General features: G+C 44.1%; 1 pseudogene; it reads right to left on the minus strand.

The window, feature by feature from the left end:
- Window positions 1–15,725, minus strand: part of LOC118382934 (phenylalanine--tRNA ligase, mitochondrial-like) — a 117,611-nt pseudogene that overhangs the window by 84,198 nt on the left and 17,688 nt on the right.

Consider the following 15,725-nt stretch of genomic DNA (forward strand, 5'->3'; position numbering starts at 1 on the left):
GTGGTTAAATAAAGAGCAAAATGATTGATCCTTACTATATTATTATTTGTGACCTTGTCTTATAAGAGCTCTTTGTTACTTCCCACGAGCTGGGTTGTGACAAACTCACACTCTTTCCTATGTTTAATAAATGTATCAAGTAGTGTGTGTGTGTGGCAGGCTTACCACGATGGCAAGAAACAACATTTGAGAGTGCGCTGACCCTGGTGTTATAGAGGGGGTACGCAGCTGGAGGTTGAATGTTTCGAAGGGGTACGGGACCTTAAAAAGTGTGTGAACCACTGATCTAGCGAATAGAGTTTTTAAGTCCTTGAGCCTCTTCACTCTACACATTTTTATTGAAGACCAAAAGGTAGCACACCCAATTCAACTATTCAAGTGCTTAACTGGACTTGAAAAGCCCTGGTCTAGGGGACGAACTGGACAAGCAACGAGCAATTTGCAGGTGCGATGATTCTGGACAGCAAACTGTATCATCCAGTGCGTCACCTTAATAGTGTTTCGATAATCAATGATTAAGTTGTTTTGATGTCGATTGTTCTCTGACGATCCAGAATGTATTGTCAATGCATTTTAAATGCCTTCAGATCAGTCCTGTATTGATGAACTATCTACAAGCCTAATGGAACATGCTTCCGTCCTATACGGCTGAAGTTCGGTACAGTTAACAAACCAGACAGACTGATAAGCCTTTCATTTGTGAGGAGGAAACCAGCAGAAAACCAATTATTTTCAAAAATAATCAAATCAGGGACGACTAGTGTGTTTATTAATATGATATTGTCCATGATATTTACATGACAGAACATGGAACAGCCCTCACATACAGTGAGGTCCAAAAGTATTTCGACAGTAATTATTATTATTTTCTTCCCAATTTGGTAGTTACAATCGTATCCCATCACTGCAACTCCCGTACGAACTCGGGAGAGGCAAGGGTCGAGAGCAATGCGTCCTCCGAAACACGACCCTGCCAAGCCACACTGCTTGCTTAACCCCAAAGCCAGCCGCACCAATGTGTCAGAGGAAACACTGTATATCTGCCGAACAAAGTCAGTGTGCATGCGCACGGCCCGCCACATGGAGTCGCTAGAGTGTGATTGTACAAGGACATCCCTGCCGGCCAAACCCTCCCCTAATCCGGATGACGCTGGGCCAATTGTGCGCCGCCTCATGGGTCTCCCGGTCACGACCGGCTGCAACCTCGCCTGGGATCAAACCCGGGTCTGTAGTGACGCCTCAACCACTGTGATGCACTGCCTTAGACCGCTGCGCCACTAGGGAAGCGACAGTGACACATTTTTTGTTGTTTTGGCACTGTACTCTAAATATTTGGACAAATTCACTTATGTATATTAAATTAGCACACAACGACAACATCAAGCTTGTGACTCTACAAACTGTTGGGATGTATTTGCAGTTTGTTTGGGTTGTGTTTCAGATTATTTTGTGATTAACAGAAATGAATGGTGAATAATGTATTGTGTCATTTTGGAGTCACTTTTATTGTAAATAAGAAAATAATATGTTTCTGAACATTTCTACATTAATGTGGATGCTACCATGATTTTGGATAATCCTGAATGAATCGTGAATAATGATGAGTGATGGGTTCAGTAGTGCTAACATTTTTTGATTGTCAAACAGCAGCTGTACCACCTGAACTCATCCAATAGGAATGCTGATATCGTATCATCCTTCGTCTAACTATTGTGGCAACCAGTTAGTCTAAATGACAGTGATATAGATTTTGGTTTTGCCCTGCAATCACATTGCTACAATCACTTAAAATAGTAGAGGGCAGCAGTTGTCTTATGAGTGACAGGGGAAGATATCCAAAAAACTTTAGTCTGGAGGTGAAATTTGTCGCTTGACAGGGAAGGATAGGGGTGTCATCTGTACTCTGTTTCTGATGATTCTGATGATTATTTGCTTAGCGAACTCTGTGACCCGCACAGAGATGAAGGCAGAGCAAACAGCAAAGCTCCTCGTTTCCACTCCAGTCTCGTACTTTTCCCTCGACTGCAGAGGGATTCTGCTTTATATGGTAATGAGCAAGGGGAGCATGGCGGGTCAATGCTGACTGAAAAACACATATGAATAAATCTGAACTTCATAAGGAGGAATCAATCAGCCTCCCTTCCTCCCTCATACACAAAGTGAATACATTTATGTGTAATAAGATATACACAGACACGGTTAAATCTCTTAGTTACTTCCGTCCGCACACATACAGTGCAGTTGAGGTCGCGTATTGCTGTAGTGCACTGTGCAGCTGTTCAAAAAGAATCATTGTGCTCTTTCACTCACTGATCTGTGAGTGAGAGGCAGTGACGCACAAAAGATAAAAAGACGGGAGTAAAAATCCCGACAGACGCTTGTGTGTGGCAGAGCTGTGCGGTGAGTCTTTTGGCGACGAGCACCGACATCGCCTCGGGTGCCAAGGACGTCAGCCAAAGGATGGCACGAAAGACGCACAGCATTCAGCTATGACCTCAGATGAAATACAGGGGGAGTGGGTCTGGAAGGGAGGGGGGTGTCTTACGAGGCCTGCCCAGCCCTCCCTTCACATCACACCCCAGTACCGCATAATCCTATGACGCTGGCCGCTTTCTCTTAGCCAATCACAGTGGGCGAGAGGAGATGTGTTTGGGGTGACGGGAGTGTGGCGTCTGACGGTATATCCACCTTGTGGTGACATCAGTAGTTCTGATAGTGTTACAACACGCACACACGTCCATTGGCAGGGTTTAGTTTCACAGAAACTTTTATCCATTCATCTCTCCCTCCTTTTTTTTTTCTCAAAATCTCTGCCACGTTCTCTATTCCCCCAATAACTACCCACCTCTCCAATATCTCTTCCTCTGTTCTCTCCAATTCTTGCCCCCCCCGTCTCCTTCTCTCCATTACTCACATTCCTTTTTTACCTCCTCTCCTCTCCTTCCCTGCTGTCCGTCTCTTTCCATCAATTTTCATCTTGCTCTAGTTCCATTTCCTCTATCACTCCTTTGATCTCTCTTCATTCATCTTCACCCGTTTCGCCTCTCACTAAAGCCAGATTTACCCACACCTCTTCTTCCTCTAGCCTAAATCCTATTGGCGGTCCCACAACCAATGTAAGTGGGAACTATGGGTAACACTTTACATTAAGTTGCTCCAGTTTAATAACACTAATTACACTAGTCACAACATGTTAATACAATGTTGTTACATAGTATTTGGTAACTACATTATAACTGCATATTAATGGAGGGGAGTGGTTTTTGTAATTACACAAGATGAATGATGGACTGTCCCTTATTCCACCTGTGAAATAGCAAAAACTGCTTAACACCATTTCAATGTACTTCCAAAGCAATTACTAAAATGTCAAATGTTACCAAACACTGTATCTGGGTTACGTTGACAAGACCATGACTGCCTGGGCTCCAATACAGAGACCAAGTGAAAATGTATTCACTGAATAAATAATTATCCTGTGTCATTCCATGTCATTTCAGCAAGCCATGACACCCTCCATCTCAGATTATTCTGAAATCGTTTCTGTAGCTAGAAATAGATTAAATAAGCATTCCAGAAACATTACTTGGTTGAAATATAACTTGATCTCAGAGAAATTAAGCAAATTGATTGCACCCAAATTGGCCATTTTAATTTATAGGACTCAATAATATAATAATAATATTCAATAATGATAACAATGAGTAACATGAGAAATCCAAAGAAATTGTCAAAAAGGTATCCTATGTTGTCACGCCCTGACCTTAGTTATCTATGCTTTCTGTATTATTTTGGTCAGGACAGGGTGTGACGAGGGTGGGTATGTGTGTTTTTGTCTTGTCTAGTGTTTTTGTATATCTATGGGGTTTTGGTATGTCTAGGTAAATGTAGGTCTATGGTGGCCTGAATTGGTGAGGCAGCTGTTTATCGTTGTCTCTGATTGGGGATCCTATTTAGTTTGCCATTTTCCATTTTGGTTTATTGTCTATGTGTAGTTGCATGTCAGCACTCGTTGTATTAGCTTCACGTTCATTTTGTTAGTTTGTTTAGTGTTCTTCGTTAATTAAAGAAGATGTATTCATATCACTCTGCGCCTTGGTCTCCTCACTATGACGACTGTGACATATCTAATGTATTTTTCCTGTTCAGAGAAATTTGTCATTTAAGTTGTTGGGTTTATGTCCCATCCTACATCCTGATATTACCAGGTTCTGACCACTAGATGGTGCCGTTCCTGCTATTAGGCGATTCTTTAAAAAAGACATGAGTAAAACTTACAATAGCATGCTAAATATATTATGTTAAGAGATTACAGGCACCTGCACATTTTTTGACAGGTAAGGTAATTGTGATATTTACACCGATCTTCATTTGCATAGTGTGATTAAAATGGATTTCCAAGACAATATTGGCTCAGCGGTTCTGTGGTGCCATATTGAACCACAATAATGAATAATTAATGCCGCAACATAAATAATGCAGTTTGATTAGCAACAAAGTGCAATGTTTTTGTTGCGATTTATAAATCAATACAAGCCAAGGGAAGAGATGAGGTGGGTTTAGAAAAGAGATGGGTTTCTCCTTTCTGATAGAAAGAGAGAACATTGTATGCAATAAGCCAGTTTTTTACATTTTGGGGTGAAAGGTAGCCCAAAGGAAGGCATCATGTGATGAAGAAGTGATGACTGGCTACCGGAGGGCTTCTAGTGCCAGATCATTACTACCACTATCCTTGAGTAAGGCAACTCCAAAAATAACTCTCCATCTAGGGGCACTGCACCATGGCTCAGCCTGTGCCTCTAAACATGTCTGTGTGTTTTTGTGTGTGTATGTCAGGCTTAGGGAAAAGGCATTAGGTACATTTTCATTCTAATCAAATGGACAAAGTATTCAATTTTATGTTGCCAATTCACAAGCAGCCTGTGAGTTACCTGTTCAAACCCAGACCTCTTTCAGTCATCTCACTTTCAGACATTCAGGCAAAGATAAATCAACTTAAAGCAATAGAGGCAATTAAAGAGAAAGTCACATTGGCGCCGCACATAATTGAAGCCTCTGCAGGCGCAGTCAAAAGACGCTAACTTTTGTAGAGCCTGTTTTATTCATGTGACAATGAACCATGTCGTCTTTGAAATGAAAAGGAGTGGGCCCTTGCCCAGACCTCTCTATTTAACTTCCTTTACAGAGGGAAAAGTGGACATGTTCTTCCTACTCTGAGGAGCAGAGACGAACTAGCCATAGGGCAATTTCGGAAATTTTGGAAGCACGGTTTAACCCTGTCAGATGGGCTGGTTAATCTTGAGCCCAATGGGCCTGGTCGGTGTGGTGCTTAGAAGATACAGATGATACAGTCTTATGCTCAGCTGGCCCCTCCCTGGATTTTGTGTTAAACGCTCGACAACAAAGCTTTCTTAGTGTCCAACAAGCTTTCTCTACCCTGAACCTTGTTCAGAACACCTCCAAAACAAAGGTCATGTGGTTTGGTAAGAAGAATGCCCCTCTGCCCACCAGTGTGATTACTACCTCTGAGGGTTTAGAGCTTGAGGTAGTCTCCTCATGTAAGTACTTGGGAGTATGGCTAGACGGTACACTGTCCTTTTCTCAGCACATATCAACGCTGAAGGCTAAGGTTAAATCTAGACTTGGTTTCCTCTATCGTAATCGCTCCTCTTTCACCACAGCTGCCAAACTAACCCTGATTCAGATGACCATCCTACCCATGCTAGATTACAGACACGGAATGTATAGATCGGTGGGTAAGGGTGCTCTCAAGTGGCTACATGTTCTTTACCATTCGGCCATCAGATTTGCCACCAATGCTCCTTATAGGACACATCACTGCACTCTATACTCCTATGTAAACTGATCATCTCTGTATACCCGTCGCAGGATCCACTGGTTGATGCTTATTTATAAAACCCTCTTAGGCCTCATTCCTCCCTATCTGAGATACCCACTGCAGCCCTCATCCTCCACATACAACACCCGTTCTGCCAGTCACATTCTGTTAAAGGTCCCCAAAGCACACACATCCCTGGGTCACTTCCCTTTTCAGTTCGCTGCAGCTAGCGACTGGAACGAGCTGCAACAAACACTTAAACTGGACCATTTTTTATCTCCATCTATTCATTCAAAGACTATCATGGACACTCTTACTGACACTAGTGGCTGCTATGCGGGATGTAATTGTTGTCTCTACCTTCTTGCCCTTTGTGCTGTTGTCTATTCCCAATCATGTTTGTACCCTGTTTTGTGCTGCTACCATGTTGTGCTGCTGCCATGTGTTGCTACCATGTTATTGTCATGTTGTGTTGCTACCATGCTGTGTTGTTTTATTATGTCTATCTTTATGTAGTGTTGTGGTGTCTCTTATCAAGATGTGTGTTTTATCCTATATTTATTTTCAATTTTTAATCCAAGCCCCCCAAAGGAAGCCTTTTGCCTTTTGGTAGGCCGTCATTGTAAATAAGAATTTGTTCTGAACTGACTTGCCTAGATAAATAAAAGTTCAATAAAAAAGAAAGAAAGAAGCAAATAATGGGCCAGTGTGGTTCATCTTTCACCCAGGGGGCCTGGCCGGTGTGTGGGGACTAGAGGGGAAAAATGGAGCTGGTGTGTTAAAAATGCCTAGGCCGATTTCTGGTCCCAGTCCATTCCTGCTGAGGAGGCATGGGGAAGCCACAAAGGTCAGAGGGCCCATAATGGTGGATAATAAGATACTGAGATGGATGGGTTAATCTCTCTAGGGTCTGGAAGGGTTGAGCTTTCCAGAGGAAAGGATGTTGACTGCATGTAAAAAATGTGACACAGAATAATGAGCTTGTGTCTCCAGTACATACAGGTCACCACACAAGTGCCCTTAGCCTGCAATTGCGCATAACACACTTTTCAAAGAACCAATCCCACTGGGCACAGATGTCAGTTCAATATCTAGTTTTGATTTACATTTGGTTGAGTTAACAACTAACATGAATTCAACATGAAATCAACTAAATATTTCACCATGTCTTTGTAACGGTTCTCTTGGTGTGATGAAGGAGAGTCGGACCAAACCGCAGCGTGTAGATTGAGATCCATGTTTAATAAACAACGTAAACACGAATAAACACAAACACTACAAAACAATAAACGGAACGAAAACCGAAACAGCCTATACTTGTCAACTAACACAGCGACAGGAACAAAGACACTAAGGACAATCACCCACGACAAACACAAAGAATATGGCTGCCTAAATATGGTTCCCAATCAGAGACAACAATAAACACCTGTCTCTGATTGAGAACCACTCCAGACAGCCATAGACTTTGCTAGATACCCCACTAAGCTACAATACCAATACCAACACCAAAACCCCAAGACAAAACACACCACAATACAAAAACCCCATGCCACACCCTGGCCTGACCCAATACATAAAGATAAACTCAAAACTCAAAACTCAAAATACTTCGACCAGGGCGTGACAGACCCCCCCCTAAGGTGCGGACTCCCGAACGCACCTCAAAACAATAGGGAGGGTCTGGGTGGGCGTCTGTCCATGGTGGCGGCTCCGGCGCGGGACGTGGACCCCACTCAGTCAATGTCTTAGTCCCCTCTCCTCGCATCCCTGGATAGTCCACCCTCGCCGCCGACCATGGCCTAGTAGTCCTCACCCAGAACCCCACTGGACTGAGGAGCAGATCGGGACTGAAGGACAGCTCGGGACTGAGGCAGCTCGGGACTGAGGGGAAGCTCGGGACTGAGGGGAAGCTTGGGAGTGAGAGGAAGCTCGGGAGTGAGAGGAAGCTCAGGCAGGTAGATAGATCTACCAGATCCTGGCTGGCTGGTGGTCTCAGCAGATCCTGGCTGACTGGCAGATCCTGGCTGACTGGCGGATCCTGGCTGACTGGCGGATCCTGGCCGACTGGCGGATCCTGGCCGACTGGCGGATCCTGGCCGACTGGCAGTTCTGGCAGATCTGGAAGAGTCTGGTTGACTGGCAGATTTGGAAGATTCTGGTTGACTGGCAGATCTGGAAGAGTCTGGCTGACTGGCGGATCCTGGCAGACTGAAAGATCTGGCTGCTCCATGCTGACTGGCGGTTCTGACTGCTCCACGCTGACTGGCGGCTCTGGCTGCTCCATGCAGGCTGACAGCTCTGGCTGCTCCATGCAGACTGGCAGCTCCTTGCAGACTGGCAGCTCCTTGCAGACTGGCAGCTCCTTGCAGACTGTCAGCTCCTTGCAGACTGACAGCTCTGGCTGCTTCATGCAGACTGACAGCTCTGGCTGCTTCATGCAGACTGACAGCTCTGACTGCTCCATGCAGACTGACAGCTCTGACTGCTCCATGCAGGCTGGCAGCTCTGGCTGCTCCATGCAGACTGGCAGCTCTGGCTGCTCCATGTAGACTGGCAGCTCTGGCTGCTCCATGTAGACTGGCAGCTCTGGCTGCTCCATGCAGACCGACAGCTCTGGCTGCGCTGAACAGACAGGAGACTCCAGCAGCGCTGTAGACGAGGAAGGCTCTGGCTGCGCTGAACAGGCGGGAGACTCCGACAGCGCTGGATAGGCGGGAGACTCCGACAGCGCAGGAGAGGTGAGGCGCACTGTAGGCCTGATGCGTGGTGCTGACACTGGTGGTACTGAACCGAGGACACGCACAGGAAGCCTGGTGCGGGGAGCTGCTACCGGAGGGCTGGGGTGTGGAGGTGGTACTGGATAGACCGGATCGTGCAGGCGCACTGGAGCTCTTGAGCATCGAGCCTGCCCAACCGTACCTGGTTGAATACTCTCTGTCGCCCTGCCAGTTCGGCCAGGAGGAATAGACCGCACTGGGCTATGCAGGAGAACCGGAGACACCGAGCGCAAGGCTGGTGCCATGTAAGCCGGCCCAAGGAGACGCACTGGGGACCAGATGCGTAGAGCCGGCTTCATGGCATTTGGCTTGACGCTCAATCTAGCCCGGCCGATACGCGGAGCTGGAATATACCGCACCGGGCTATACACCCGCACTGGGGACACCGTGCGCACCACTGTATAACACGGTGCCTGCCCGGTCTCTCTAGCCCCCCGGTAACCACAGGAAGTTAGCGGTGGTCTCCTACCTAGCGTAGCCCTACTCCCTGTGAGCCCACCCCAAGAAATGTTTGGGGCTGACTCTCGGGCTTCCATCCGCTACGCCGTGCTGCCTCCTCATACCTGCGCCTCTCAGCTTTCTCCGCCGCCAGTTCTTCCTTGGGGCGGCGATATTCTCCAGGCTGAGCCCAGGGTCCTTTACCGTCCAATTCGTCCTCCCATGTCCATTTCTCCAGGTAGTGCAGCCTCTCCCACTGCAGCTGCTGCTGCTCCTGCTGCTGCCTCTGTTGCCTCTCCTGTGGCTCCTGCCTGTTGACACGCTGCTTGGTCCGTTTGTGGTGGGTGATTCTGTAACGGTTCTCTTGGTGTGATGAAGGAGAGTCGGACCAAACCGCAGCTTGTAGATTGCGATCCATGTTTAATAAACAACGTAAACACGAATAAACACAAACACTACAAAACAATAAACGGAACGAAAACCGAAACAGCCTATACTTGTCAACTAACACAGCGACAGGAACAAAGACACTAAGGACAATCACCCACGACAAACACAAAGAATATGGCTGCCTAAATATGGTTCCCAATCAGAGACAACGATAAACACCTGCCTCTGAGAGAACCACTCCAGACAGCCATAGACTTTGCTAGATACCCCACTAAGCTACAATCCCAATGCCGACACCAAAACCCCAAGAGAAAACACACCACAATACAAAATCCCCATGCCACACCCTAGCCTGACCCAATACATAAAGATACACACAAAATACTTCGACCAGGGCGTGACAGTCTTTAGATTTCGGGTTAAAAATTTAGTGAAAAAAATTACAAAAATGCCCCTACGTTGTTGACTTTTAGCAAATGCACTTAGTTTCCCACATTGCTTCAACGTCATCACATAGATTTGTTGGGTTGAAATGACGTCGAAACAATGTTGATTCAACACATTTTTGCCCAGAGGGATGCCTTTATTTCCATGGCTTTAAAAAGCTGAATACTCAGCTGAATACTGTTTCCCTAATTGTCCTGTGTCTTGGTGTCAAATCTATGAGCTAATTCTGCCTTTGTCTTAAATCTCGGAGGACTTTGACTCCAAACTTCCTTCTCGACAACGGCATCGAGAATAGCAAATTATTCATGAGGGGGATGACAACGAGGCTTAACCTGCTCTAAATGGCGGATCAAGACTAAGCTGTGTCGAGTTCCAGTTTAGGAAACTTCCTCTCTTCACTCCCCTGCCATTTACCTCTAATCCTTTTCAAATTAAATGTGCCTTTCAGCGCTGCATATCTGATTCTTCGATGTATACGCAAACAGTGTTTTTTTTCCCTGGCACATGCAAATAAAAATGTAATAAATAAATCTATCTGAACAAGGAGCTTTGTCAAATGTCGGTTCAAGAGATCACTGACCAGGGTCGGCCACCTTTCGAACCAAAGACGGTTGTGAAACTCCTATTTATTACTATCCTTCATCCCAATAATTACAAAATTCCATATTTGTTTCCTCACTTTGTTATTCTGTGGAAAAGGACAGAGTGCAATCCACCATTCCACCTTCCGGTATGTTAACGTAGCCAATGTCACTAGCCGCTAACTTGAGCGTTTACCAACCAAATTGATCATTTGGGTAAACTATGCCTTTAAACATTCAGTGAAATTAGCTTGTTGGGTTAATAATTAAGCCATTACGTCTCAATTAGCTTAACATGGCTGATCGTGGATGACTGTTGGGTCCCCAGTCTGCAGCTGCCAGGGGACGCAGGGCCCACACACTCACAGTGACATGTTCATCATCACTTCCTCGCTACTTCTTCACATCAGGAAGTCAATTCACAAATAGATTCATATGCAGCCAGAAAAATATGTCTGACAATCCAATTTGGAGTTCTGACTTCATTTCCTTTTGGGAAGGGGCATAAAGTCTCTGGTTGACTTCACGTCAAATTATTTTGCCATCTTTGTATATTTGAGGTTGTAGTGTACATTTACTCAGGATATTGATACAGTATGCAGGTTCCCTTTGTTTTATGCAGAAGTGAAAAGAGTGCTATTACTCCACTGCAATATTTTCTATCAGCACACATTTTACTGGCAAACTAGACAAGCCAGGCTCTTTATCCAATGTAAAGCTAAGTCAATCAGTTAATGAGGAAAGTGTTTCAGTGTAAGGAAAAAGACCCGTCACTAAACACACCAAAAACAGAGATATTGATGAGTGTTGATCCCAGTGGAGTCTGCTGATGAGAGGACGGCTCATAATAATGACTGGAACGGAGCAAATGGAATGGCACCAAACCATGTGTTTGATGTATTTGATACCATTCCACCTACTCCACTCCAGCCATTACTACAAGCCCATCCTCCCCAAATAAGGTGCCACCAACCCCCTGTGGTTGAACCCCCTTTCTGTTGGAGTGCGGTGAGGGGTGGCGTCATCATATCCTCTCCCTCGCCAGCACCTTAAGTCATGTAGTCAACCTGTCCATCTTATTGTTTAGTTCCTGTTTTAATCTGACTAAAACATCCTCAACCTGTCCATCTTATTCTTTAGTTCCTGTTTTAATCTGACTAAAACATCCTCAACCTGTCCACCTTAGCTCAGTCCTTCTGTAGCTCAGTTGGTAGAGCATGGCGCTTGTAACGCCAGGGTAGTGGGTTCGATTCCCGGGACCACCCATATGTAGAATGTATGCACACATGACTGTAAGTCGCTTTGGATAAAAGCGTCTGCTAAATGGCATATATTATTATTATTATATTAGTCAGCCTGGAACATGCCTGTTGGCTTGTAAGTGTACACAGCTGACTCGTGAACTCTTTAAGGGTGTGGCTGGCACCTCCACTTACCCTGAATGAAATGACTGAGCTGCGCGCTGAGGACCAATGAATTCAGATTCCCTCCCTTTTGCAAAGATTGCGTCATCATCCCTTAATTTGAGGACGACTGATTAAATAATTTAGTAATCAAATGGTATTTTTTGTCAACTTTTTGTTGTTGTTGAAATATCACATTTAGTAATGTAAACACTTTGTGTGACTTAATCAAAGACACCAAAGACGACATTATTGATAAGCAATAAAATGTCGACACTTCTAAAAGCCTCTTTCACGTCACAGCCTGCTGAATTTGTAAGATTACTCACCCATGGATTAATGGTTCAGCATCGTCTCAATGAAGAGTTTGGTGTTTCGACGAGCCATGTGCGACATGCACGCTCGGTTTACAAGCCTGCTCGAGTAAGCGGCAGGCGGATGAGCAATATCCACCATCATAGTACAGATAAAGCCTGAGCTGGAATGTGACGCTAACAGAAGCTGTTAAGCGTTAGAAAACCCTTGTAGATCTAGCTTGCTTTGTAGGATATCCCTCTGGTCTGTGGCAGCACACATCCCCACGTGCTGCCACAAAGTCGAGTCCCCAAATCTGGTATGTTTCTCTTATATTCAGTTACTTTGGTGTACAAAAAACGGTTTCCTCTGCAATTACCCTGCAATTTGTATGTATTCCGATACCTACAAATGTTATAATGAAATTGAACTACCCTTTAACCTCTTACCATTAGCTTTGGCATAATATCTAGCACTGCCGTAAGAGTATCCATCACTTTGGTGGAGATCATGAAGAATCTTAGGAAGCAACTTTCCAAAGGTTGTGAATTAACATATAATAGTTGCTGGGACTGGGATCAATTCCATTTCAAGAATGGAGAAATCCAGATTTAAAAGAAATGGAACTTTAAAATGGGATCCAACGCTGATTTTAACCATATATTTAGGCATTGAATAACATTTCCTTGGGGATTTTTCTCCTAATGGAATGACGGAATAACTCCCAATGCTAACTAACCCTTTCTCTAGCTAGAGATAGTCATCCTGTAAAGTTGGTGTTGTTGTGAGATTATCTTCCCCTGTCCAATCCAATCCTCTCCTCCACAATATCGATCCCCTTTGTCTTTCTCACAGAAACCTCACAAACTAATCTCTCCCTCCACGTTTATGTCTGCCTTCTTCTCTGTCTCCCAAAAATAGGCTAATTTAACAGATTGCTAATTAAATTGTGTAATTTAATTAAACTTCTGTTGAAATATACATTTGAAGCTCGAGGTCAACTTGTTCCTGCAAATTTGCATTCGACCTACATTCATTTCAACCACTGTAATCAATCCCTGATTGTTTCATCATCACAAACACTGCTCCTGTTTTACACGGAAGAGTATAGGAACCAAAAGTGTTTTTGATTAATATGTTCATTCTTTGAGATCGAGACAAAATACTTGAATAAAGTTTAAATATTTTGAGAATAAAGTCATTTTTTAAAATTGTATTTGCTCAAGTGTCCTTATAATAGTGAGGAGCCAAGTGACATAAAGGCCTTTTATGGAATACACCTTATATGAAGGATGACATACAGAATTGTGCGTCCATAATTGATTTGTGTGGTATGCATCCAAATGCTTTTTGAACCCTTTGAGTCGTTTTCATCATAAGAAAGTGAGCTTACTGCACTTCTACAACCATGCATATAATAACGCTAAATAAACCTAGCAAAATATAGCACTGCTTGTTGCCAGGGCTATAAAAAGACATGGTTAAATGACTTGCTCTACCATGGACTACTTGCATTGCTGATCCGCAACATATGAAGTTGTAATTTGCTTCCAAAACATTTTCCACGATAAAGATGATTGATTTACCCAATTTCCCAAACATTTAAATAGTCCCGTGTCATAAATACGCAGACTTGCTTCATTTAAACCCCATCAATGGATTGCATGATTATACAACAGAGTTGAGAGCGAAAGATCCAGGCACATTGGAAAGTCAGTTGCATCAAGAGCTATTTTCTCTCCCATCATAGCAAATGACATGAACACGCAAACAAAACCATGAGGGAAATGTAGAGTTCAAAACCGTTCTTTACCAAGGTGGAAGGTGCTGCCTTTAACTTCGAGTAAAACTACGTTCCTCAAATGTGTACTTACTGGCTGAAGAAAAAAACCCTATTATTAGTACAAATCTAATCCTTTCATATCCAAAGCATACACATTTTGCAAGCATGAGCTAACATAGAATCAACATTGTAACTTACTAGAGTAGCTGTACTCTAGAAGCATCCGCGTTTATAACCTGTAGCAAGCTGACGTGTAACCATGACGACATGGCCTCGAATCTGCATTAGCATAAGGCTACTCCCACGGGTTACCTCTGAAATAGGATTGATGCAGATTGGAGAGATTCACTGTACAATACATCATTATGATGTGTTTGGATCAACAACTATCTATCTGGGAGCCATTCGGGCTGCATTGGTGGTGCTTGGAGAGGTGGGTTGTAAAACTACCAAGTAAATGTTGAAGGGACATTTCAACCACTGCTACATAGATCAATAATTCATGCTAGTAATTACCAATATTGTTTATCTGAATACTTCCTGCACCATTCTGATCACCACAACACCCACAGATTTAACAAGTGGTTTAACAAGGTCGAGGGATTGATTTTTCTGGAATAGTCTGAGATGAGCCAGCGGGGAAGGAAAGAACTAGTGTGTAACTCAACAATCTAAAGTACCTAACTCTCCTTGACTTTATCCTTTCATCTGTGCTGCTGATGTGAAAGAACTGAAAAAGGTAGTCAGTCTCTCTCTCTGCATTCATTGTGTTTGAGGTTTTGGTGGGACAGGATTGGAGGGCAAGAGGGGACATGTTATCATATACTGTATGTCAATATCTCTACATACAGTGCAGTTGGAAAGTATTCAGAACCCTTCCCCTTTTCTACATTTTGTTACGTTACAGCCTTATTCTAAAAGTGATTAAAGAAAACAATGTCCTCATCAATCTACACACAATACCCCAAAATGACTAAGGGAAAACGGGTTTTTAGAAATGTTTGCAAATGTATTGACATGTTTTTTTTATTCAGGCCCTTTGCTATGAGACTCGAAATTGAGCTCAGGTGCATCCTGTTTCCATTGATCATCCTTGAGATGTTTCTGGAACTTGATTGGAGTCCACCTGTGGTAAATTCAATTGATTGGACATGATTTGGAAAGGCACACACCTGTATATATAAGGTCCAACAGTTGACAGTGCATGTCAGAGCAACAACCAAGCCATGAGATCGAAGGAATTGTCTGTAGAGCTCCAAGACAGCATTGTGTCGACGCACAGATCTGGGGAAGGGTACCAAAACATTTCTACACCATTGAAGGTCAACAAGAACACAGTGGCCACCATCATTCTTAAATGTAAGAAGTTTGGAACCACCAAGACTCTTCCTAGAGCTGGCCGAACTGAGCAATCATCTCCGCAGCACTCCACCAATCAGGCCTTTATGGAAGATATGCCAGACGGAAGCCACTCCTCAGTAAAAAGCACATGACAACCCACTTCGAGTTTGCCAAAAGGCACCTAAAGGACTCTCAGACCATGGAAGTAAGATTCTCTGGTCTGATGACACAAACTATTTGGCCTGAATGCCAAGTCTGTAGGAAACCTGGCACCATCCCTATGATGAAGCATGGTGGTGGCAGCATCATGCTGTGGGGATGTTTTCCAGCGGCAGGGACTGGGAGACGAGTCTGAATCGGGGGAAAGATTAACAGAGCAAAGTACAGAGACATCCTTGATCTGCTCCAGAGCACTCAGACTGGGGCGAA

Source organism: Oncorhynchus keta, chromosome 4 (assembly GCF_023373465.1).
Source record: "Oncorhynchus keta strain PuntledgeMale-10-30-2019 chromosome 4, Oket_V2, whole genome shotgun sequence".
Taxonomy (NCBI): domain Eukaryota; kingdom Metazoa; phylum Chordata; class Actinopteri; order Salmoniformes; family Salmonidae; genus Oncorhynchus; species Oncorhynchus keta.